Raw genomic sequence first — 8,162 nt, 5'->3', positions numbered from 1 at the left:
AGCTGCTGAGAGCTGGAACCGAAGCTCAGCTCGTCAGTTTCCCAGCCTGTCACTTGCCTCCCGCATCAGGCCACAAAGGCCAATCCATGTGCAGCCCCTCAACTAGCTCATTTGCACACACACACTTGCCATAGAGGCCTGTGTGGGGGGTCCTGGAGGCAGACCTCCATCCTTCGTGCTTCCTCTCACCTGTCCATCTGAGTTTCAGGCCATGCTGGCTGAGCTGTGAGTCTGGGGACACTGCCCACATGGCTCTGATGGAGATGCCATGCCAGTTGAGTCATGGCAGGGAGAACACCAGGGATTGGGCGATGTCCATTCCTTTCTTCTGCCCCATTTTCTTACAACAGCAAAAAGATACCAAAATTTTCTGTGCTTCCCCTGTAATGGGCTGAATTGTGTCCCTTTGCAAGCTCCCCACCCTCCGAAATTGATATGTTGAAGTCCTAACCCCCAATACCTCAGGATGTGGCTGTATTTGGAGACAGGGTCTTTACAGATAAGTCATTTGAAATGAAGTCATTAAGATGGGCCCTAATCTGAAATGACTGGTGTCTTACAAGAAGAGGAGATTAGGACACAGACACACACAGAGGGAAGACATAAGACCAAGTGAGGACACAGGGAGAAATACCATCTATAAGCCTCAGAGAGAGGCCTCAGAAGAAACCAACTGCTGATACCTTGATCTTGAACTTGCAGCCTTCAGAACTGTGAGACAAAAAATTCCTGTTGTTTAAGCTGCCTGGTGTGTGGCACTTGTTACGGCAGCCCTAGGAAGCTAATATACCCACCCCATTCCACACTTCTTTCTCGCCATAAAGAGTGTGAGTCACTTGTTAACACCAGCAGCAGTATGTCACTGTCAGAGTTAATGTGAAACTCTCCCAAGACTTACTCGGTAATATTGGCAAGTGGTCCTGAGCCGTGAGTCCTGCATCCGGTTGTAAATGGGTTTATACCCTATTGAAAGGCCACTTGTAGCCCTTTGTTTCCCAGTGCTCTTGGCAACAACCCAACTCTACGTTCCAAATAGGAAAAGGCGGGTTGATTTAAAGACTCATACTTCGTTACCTTGATTTATGTAAAAATAATGTGTAATAATTGAATAACAATGGGTCACCATTCACCTGCGTGTGGCCTGCCAGGCTAATAAGACCCAGCACATTCATCTCTGTTGTGATGACATCAGTTTGTATCAGCCATTCTGCCAAGTTCAGAAACGTGTTATGCTGTTCCAAATGTACCTTGCCTTGGTAAAGGGTTGTGTTAAGTGGTTCCAAAAAATGACCGTGTTTATCTTCTCTAGGGAAATTCTTGTATATTATTTTAGCTCAAAACATCTCTCGCACACAATTACTAATCAGAAATGAATATCAGGATCTGTCCTGCTGGCCCAGCTGGCGGATCTGATGTGGCCCCTGCGCGGCGGCCCCGTGTGGGGTGGGTGCTTTTCCCGTTATTTCAGGCCAGGCAGAAGGAGCACTCTTGCAATTCTTCAGAAGGAAACCCTGCTTGAGGCCGTTCCTGTTTTGTCCCGCTGGGATTCAAAGGTATTTTTTAAGCCTTTGCCCCCACTTGGGTTGAGAAGGCCTGGAAAATGGTTTCACAAACTGTACCCTGTAGAACTTCCAAGGAAACCTGCTCAAAAGAATGACTTCATGAGAGGAGAACGAATATTTGCTTTTTTTTTTTTTTTCCTTTTTTTCTTTCCTAATTTCCCAAGGGAAGGCTAATCTTTAGAAACACAGAACCTCTGGAGGCCAATAAAACTGAGAGCAGGAGAAGCGGGATTGTTTCATTGTTGCCACCATGAAATAGAGTTTGTTTTTATTGCATTTCTTTTTCCCTTCAGGAAAACTCTGGGTTAAGAGCCCTCATAGATTATTCTCACACCCTGGTGCTGGCTTTCCCCCCATTGTTCCAATTGCTTTTTATCACCGAGATCTCTGTCAAGATCAATGCCAAGCTTGTTTCATGTACTTGTTCCTGCTCTGCTCAGAGCTCTTGGGCTGGCCTCTGCCCGGTTCCTTGAGGGATGCGTGCAAGGCCGTTACCACCCTTTCATGTCGCCAACCTTGTGCAATCGTCGTCCTGAAGCCAGTGTGGGGTGTCGGCAGGACAGTGGCATAGCACTAGCCCAGGTGGACCATCCACTCGAGCATTTCCCAGCTCGGCAGTGGGCCATCGGGCATCCGCAGTGGGTTGGGAGCCTTTCCTCGTGCACCTGGGAGCCTCCGCTCTGGGGTTCAGGGAGGACCTCGTGCGGTGTGAGCTCTTGGACTGTCCCTCCTGGGTCTGATCACGAGGCAGCATTTATTATACAGCTCTGTCCGATAACAGTAGCGTGGAGACCACAGGCAGAAGTGACACAACACAGTGGACTGAGTGCACTGCCTTTTAAGTCAGGGGCTGGGCTATGAGCACATCACATAGGGACTGAAATGCTGTTATGTGCACGGTGGCAGACACATATGTGAGAATCTTGGGATCCGGTAAAGTTCAGACAGAGGGCCAGTTAGGCACGGGAAGGAGCTGAAGGACTAGACCTGGGTAGGGTGGGGTCCCCTTCCCAGGAGACCCAGCCCTGTCCCAGCAGCTCCCAGATGGAGCCTTTAGGTACCTCAAGGAGGCAGGACAAACCCCTCCCCTTCCATCCCCCCCCTAGCCCTCTGCCCTCTCAAGTCTACCTGCAGGACTAGTGAGGAGGCCTCCCTTCCAGCTTACTAATGTCTGGGGAGATTTTAATTCTGAAGCAGAGGATAAATGATGGAGAAACCATGTCTGATTGAGTGACTTCTGGAGGCTTAGCATTTGAATCCCTCTGGGCATCCAGGGGTGCCCAGCCCTTCCAATGACAAGGAGCCTGGTGCCCCACACTCATGCCTTCACCCCCTCCTGACACCCCCAGTCTGGACTTGGTGTGTGTGTGTTCACCCCTTCCCAGACCTCTGAGATGGTTCCTGGCAGCCCAACCTGCAGTGAATTCACACACGCTCACCCAACTGTGTGGCAGGTTAAGTTCCCCTGGAAGCAGCATTTTTCGCATGGAAACGAATCTTTGTTTTCCGTAGGTATGCTGTCAGCGATCACTCATAAAAGGAGCCAGGTGCCCTGCTTTTGTTAAATAGATTGAAGAGAAGACAAAACGCCCCTCCCTGCCTGGCATGCTAGGGCACAGACCTGCTGCTTTTTGGACTCTTTGGGGCTCAGGAGCAGGAGGGCAGGGCAGAGTGCTGCGAGCTGTGACAGGGGCCACAGCACTCCAGGAATCCGATGACAGGACCGGCCCTGGGGTGCCCACAGCAGGCTGCAGGGCTGTGTAGAGAAGAAAGGAGAGTACCTGGGGGAGGCCACCTCTCATCCCTGTCCCACTGTCTCCTTTGTAAGATGTTTCTTATCTTACGGAGCTGTATCTTATCTTATTGAGGTGTTTCTTACCTTATTGAGATGTTTCTTATCTCAGATAAGATAAGGCACACAGTTAGGAATGCTGCTTGGACGGGTCTTATCTGAAACCTCTAAACCAGTGAATACTGAGCCATTGCTCCTAGGGGAACTACAGGCTTCAATATGTAACCTTGTTCTATGTTTGTTTCTGTTTAAAGACACCTTATTTAATAATGTCATATATTACTGATTCTTTAATGTAGAGCTCACAGCCAACAGCATGAGCTTGACTGCAGCTCATCTAACTCACATATATTCTCCATAAGGTTCGTCACAGCCTTCCTGCACTTAGGAATACCAGACAGTGCTTCAGGTCTACACCCATAGAGATGGCAGGGGGACAGCCAGAGGCCACGCAAGACAGAGTGTGTGGAGTCAGCAGCAGGTGCTGGTGGAGGGAGTCCTGGGCCCACCTCCAGAGCTGAGCTTGGCACTTGGGCCAAGCAGGTGGCTGGCCAGGAGGCCCCCAGCCCCTAAGGACCCCTGGGTGTGTAAGTGTGGGCAAGGATCTCCGGTTAACATGCACAGGGTCCTGCTGCACCCTGGACTGGCACCTGGGAGTCTGGATGTCAGACCCACAGGATGGGCTTGGAGGACACATCTCCAGTGAGGGTGTGGCCACTTCTCCTGTTCTCACCAGACTCTGATGACACTGAGGAGCAGTGGTCCAGGATCCTGAAGAGGTGGCTATGGTCTGGCGCTCACTTCCCTTTCCTCCTAAACACACAGTGTGCAAGAGGACTTGTAGCCTCTGAGACCCTGCCTGGGGTGGGAGTAGGCTGGGGTCTTGACTGATACTCTCAGGCTGTCCAGGTGAAGGGTTTCCCTGGGAGCGCTGATCAAAGAGGGGGCCAGGTCTCCTCCCTGCTCACCTGGCTTTCTGCCCACCTGGGTCTCCCTCCCTCCAGCTGGGCCAGGGACAAGAGTCTAGAGGGAGGTTCCCATTGCTACCAGGTGACCCCTGCTCCCATCTCTGGCCTGGAGCAAACTTACCTTTGCTATCAATTTATTTATTTATTTATTTATTTTTCCTTTTTGTCTTTTTTCGTGACCGGCAACGGGATCGCAACCCTCGGTGTTGCACGCGCACCTCGCTCAGCCAGTGAGCGGCCAGTCTGTATGTGGGATCTGAACCCTCGGCGGGAGCGCTGCCGCGCTCTCAAGCAGCGCACTGTAGCAGTGCACCACCGGGCCGGCCCACCTTTGCTATCAATTTAACACAGAAAGAGATAACATTCATTTCCCATTCCCACTAACTGGGCTTCCTCCTCTCCTTGACCCCATGGCCTGAGTGGGGGGTGCATTTGCAGAAGCAGGGTGGGGCTCCCCTCCGTGGAGCTCTCTCCCACCTGGCTTGCAGGCCCCACCTTTGTTGGGGTCTGCTATCCTACTGACTAGAGAGTACATGCTGCTGACCTCCTAACTCAGTGTTTTAGGAGGACCATTCCTTTCCTGACCTCCTGGTTCCCTGCAAATTTTCTAGGGCATAGCAGTTGACCTTTTGGGGGGACCATGGACCCCTCAAGTAGCCTAGTGAGCCCTATGGGCCCCCTAAAACTGTTGTCATCTGTTGCTTACATTCAGAGATGGAGGTTAGAGGTCAGTGAAAATAAAGACAATTTCCCCCCATCCAAGCTCATGGTTGCCCTGAAATCTATCCATGGGGCTTTTAGGGAATCACAGGCCTGGTGGAGACATACAGACTGACGGTCCAGAGTTGTGTTCAGCTGCAGGGCAAAGCGTTTGCAAAGTGTGGACCCTGAAAACTGGGTCTGCTTCCTCCAACCCCTCCGCTTTGCCCGAGACTCTGCCTCGACCCCATGGTGAAGCAGGACACCAACTGGCCTGATGGGCTGTGGGCTGGGTTTTCACATTGGTCAGGAGCAGAGCCGGGGTCAGCTGTAAAGACCTGGATGGGGGAGGGGGTGGAGTGAGGATGGGCAGGGGATGGGGGCTAGCCTGCAGAACAAAGACTGGGAGCGCCTCAGCAGCACAAAGGGCACCCCCAGACGGGGTCTAGGTCAGCTTCGTCCCTTCTCTGTGGGAGAAAGGAGAATGGCCAGAGTCCAGAAGGCTCCTGGTGCGACCAGCTGTTTCCTCTCTCACGTCAGGTGCGTCAGCCTCGGGACCTCTGCTTCTGATTGTCGGCCTTGCCCCAAGCCGGCACAGCCCCTCTGCAAGCAGGGAGGACTATGTCAGCCCCCACGTGTCAATGGAGTGCTGCCTAAAAGAGTATTTCCTTTTTTGTGGTCATTTTTTTTTTGTACTGTGGCAAAATATACATAACATAAAATTTACCATTTTAACTGTGATTAAGTGTGCACTTTGGTGGCATTAAGTACATTCACATTGTTGTGCCACTGTCACCACCATCCAGCTCCAGAACTTTGTCATCATCCCAAACTGAAACCGTCCCCCTTATACACTAACTCCCCCTTTCCTCTTCCCCAGCCTCAGCACCCACCATTCTACTTTCTGTCGCTATGAGGTTGACTACTCATATAGTGGAATCAGACAATCTTTGTGTCTGGCTGTTTGTACCTAACATAATAATGTCCTCGAGGTTCACTCGTGCTGTGCCCTGTGTCTGAATTGCCTTCCTCTTTAAGGGCTGGATAATATTGCATTGTCTGTCTCGCCTACATTTTGTTTACCACCCATTTGTTGAGGACACTAGGTTGCTTCCACCTTTTGGCCATTGTGGATAATGCTGCTGTGAATGTGGGTGTAAGGAAGGGGGCTTTTAGAGATTTGAAAGGTACCTTTGTGAATGTTAGTGTCGTATATTTTTTTACACCTGAAAGAGGATTGGCAACAATCCCCAGTCATTTTAGATACAAGGTTTCGTTTTCCTTAATTTCCTGGCCCTGGTGGTTGCTCCTGGGCACTGACGCAGTGCCCTGTGTCTGTGCATTTATTCAGGCTTGCACCCCAAGTTCAGCCAGCGGTTCTGGGAAGATCATTAAAGCCAGGGGAAGAAGACCAGAGGCTGGCTGGGTCAGGGGTGCGGTAAAGGGCCCTTAATTATGGACCCTGCTAGAGTGGGTAAAACCAGCCAAACACACTGTTGTCTTTTTAAAAATTAATATTATTTTAATTGACAAATCATAATCGTTTACAGTTATGGAGTACAATGTGATGTTTTAATATATGCACACACTGTGGAATGACTAAATCAGCTGATTAACACATTCATCACCTTGCTTACCTATCATTTTTTGTGGTGAGACATTTGACATTTGCTTTCTTAGTTATTTTGAAATATACAGTACATTGTATTGACTGTAGTCCCCCTGCTGGGCAATAGATCTCTTTTCTTATGGGAGGAGTCTGTTTCCCTGATTGTGCAGAGTGGAAAGTAGTCGCTTGTAGAAAACCAGAATTAAATAATGCTCCACCTAAGCCCAAAGTCACCACCAGGCAGTGACCACACTTGGCTGCATGGCAGAGCTGAGTTAAAGGTCACTCATTAGCAGGTGTCTGTCGTAGCCTGTCTGTGGCAGGCGGGCAAGGAGGAGGAGGCTCATTGCCTTATCTCAGGCTACCAACCCATGTGTTCCACCCACTGGATGGTACAGCCATCAGAAGAGAGGCTGGCATCACGGAGCCCTCAGTCAGAGAGGAGGAGGGTGGCTGGAGGCATCAGAGCTGGGATGGGAGGGTGAAGAGGGTCCCCTTTCCCTGTCTTGTTACTGGAGCTACCACTCAGTAAAATCACCCCTTGAATTCACTGGCTTTTTTGAATCTTTCTAGAATCTGTTTCCTACATACCTAAGATCCTGTTCCACTTAATAGTGTTCTGCAGGGTGTGGGTATAATCGATGACCTTTCACAGCAGGGTCCCTGAGGATGGGCAGTCCTCTCCCTTCACTGAGGACAAGAGAGCAGCACCACCCTATCCTGGTGGTGCTGGGTCTGCAGGGACCTTAAGTCACTTTAGCATGGCATGGAACCCGAGAGAAGAAAGTTCAGAACTTCCATATCACCTTGCGCACTTGACTCAGAATGTGGTTGAAACGTTGGCAGCCTGCAGAGGTCCTGGGCTCTGTGTTCACGAGCGCTGGCTGCTCTCTAGTGGAGAGATGGATGAGGAACAGGCCCTGGGTGTGTTTCCTGTAGATGTCACCAGTGAAGAATGGGCTTGCAGAGTGATGCTATATATAACAACTCACACGCTGTTTTGGTATATATGTTAGTTTGTACATGTTGTATGTACAATGTACATGTTATGTATCTGATGTTATGGGCATAGGAAATGAATTACACATTGTTATGGACTGACCTGTGTTCCCCTAAAAGTCACATGGTGAAGTCCTAAACCCTGGTACCTCAGAATGTGACTGTATTGGGAAAAGGGTCTTTAAAAATGTAATTAAGTTAAAATGAGCTCATATAGGTGAGCCTTAATCCAATATGACTGATGTCCTTACAGGAAAAGCAAATTAGGACATAGACACACCATGTGAGGACACAGGGAAAAGACAACCATCTACAAGCCAAGGAGAGAGCCCTCAAAAGAAAGTAACGCTGCCGACGCCTTGATCTCACACTTCCAGCCTCCGGAACTGTGAGGACATACGTTTCTGTTGTTTGAGCCACCTAGCCTGTGGAACTGTGTCACGGCAGCCCTAGCAGACATGCACACGTGGACTCTGTCCTTAAGGAGATAGCATCTGCAGATAAATCCTTACTGAATAATGACAGCAGTGGGC

The sequence above is a fragment of the Galeopterus variegatus genome, unplaced genomic scaffold (genome assembly GCF_000696425.1).
Source record: "Galeopterus variegatus unplaced genomic scaffold, G_variegatus-3.0.2 Scaffold1434, whole genome shotgun sequence".
NCBI classification, from domain to species: Eukaryota; Metazoa; Chordata; class Mammalia; order Dermoptera; family Cynocephalidae; genus Galeopterus; species Galeopterus variegatus.
Note: the sequence above shows the minus strand (reverse complement) of the source record.